General features: G+C 44.7%; 1 non-coding gene across 1 annotated transcript; it reads right to left on the bottom strand.

Moving 5' to 3' along the window:
• Positions 1-405: 405 nt before the first annotated feature.
• Trnat-ugu (transfer RNA threonine (anticodon UGU)) lies at positions 406-480 on the bottom strand. The gene has a single exon. It is a non-coding gene; the product is annotated as a tRNA-Thr (tRNA).
• Between the last annotated feature and the right edge of the window lie 1,032 nt (positions 481-1,512).

Here is a 1,512-nt window from a genome sequence, read left to right as displayed (position 1 = left end):
ATTTTTACCAAAAATGTATTTTCGTTATTTACGTTTAGTCTGCAAGTCAAGGAGTATTTATCAACCCTTCCTCTACCTCTGATTGTTCCTAGACAGCAACTTCCTGTTCTTCTTGGCAGGAAAAGCCGATCTGTCAAAGCTGGATATGCAGCACTCGGCAGCCTGCACTTGATATTCGTCCGTATTTTCGGTGAGTATGTTTGCATGCATTCTGCAGTATGAATCATTTTGAGCACGTGCGACACGGGACGAGTTATCATCTACATCTATATGGATACCCTGCAAAACACATTTAAGTGCCTGGCAAAGGGTTCATCGAATCACCTTCACAACTGATAATTAATTGAAACCCTCAGCTGCCGACAGGTGTTGTTGATATACTTCGATGGGGACAGCTGAAAAGTGTGCCCCTACTGGGACTCGAACCCAGAATCTCCTGCTTACAAGGCAGACGCTCAATCCATCTGAGCCATCGAGGGCACACATGAACAGCACGACTGCAGGAATTTATCCCTCGCACGCTTCCCGTGAGACTCACATCCCCAACCGTCCACAATCCGCATACGTAATGTACTTAATAGGTATTTGTCCATCCACTCATTACTGGCTCACACTAAGGTGACGATTCCCGTAAGAGTTCGCACAGACGAAGGTCAATGGCTGGGTAACGTTTAACCATAGATATGAAGATAGTAACTGCTCTCGAAAGAACAGGCGCCACTGACGACCTTGCAACTCTTCTAGAATACATGATAGACCGGCCGATGTGGCCGAGCGGTTGTAGGCGCTTCAGTCGGGAGCCACGCGACCGCTACGGTCGCAGGTTCAAATCCTGCCTCGAGCATGGGTGTGTGTGATGTCCTTAATTTAGTTAGGTTTAAGTCGTTCTAAGTTCTAGGAAACTGATGACCTCAGATGTTAAGTCCCAAAGTGCTCAGAGCCATTTGAACCATCAGTCCGTATGTTTGCACACTACTTACAGTAACTTATGCTAAGGACAACACACACACAACCATGCCCGAGGGAGGACTCGAACCTCCAACAGGGGGAGCCGCGCGAACCGTGACAAGGCGTTGGACACATGGCGGGTACCCCGCGCGGCTCATGGCAGCCGTGACACTGCTTCAAACAATGGACTGTAGAAACTTTTGTAAAGCACGGATTAAAAAAAAAAAACTTTCTGTTCCAAGAGTCTAGACAAGTACACCTTTAAAAAATGCAACTACAAAGAAATTGAATTTTCGAACGTTTTGAATGAGAACCTGTCCTTATGGAACACCGTTGATCAAATGTCACAGGGATTATATACTCAGGTTTCACATGTGGATTAACACTTTCTAATCAATATCCGGAATGAGCAGGGCTTAAAACTTTGAAGAGTTAAATTTCAAGGGCCGTTCTCTTGTATGCAAATAGTTTCACAGTAGAAATTTCTCTAGTTTTATTTACTAATTTATTTATTTATTTTTTGCTGTAGGTAAAGAAGGATAGCATTGTGAGGAAGGGGAAGGG

The sequence above is a fragment of the Schistocerca gregaria genome, unplaced genomic scaffold (genome assembly GCF_023897955.1).
Source record: "Schistocerca gregaria isolate iqSchGreg1 unplaced genomic scaffold, iqSchGreg1.2 ptg000422l, whole genome shotgun sequence".
NCBI lineage: Eukaryota > Metazoa > Arthropoda > Insecta > Orthoptera > Acrididae > Schistocerca > Schistocerca gregaria.
This window is presented reverse-complemented; position numbering and strand designations above follow the sequence as displayed.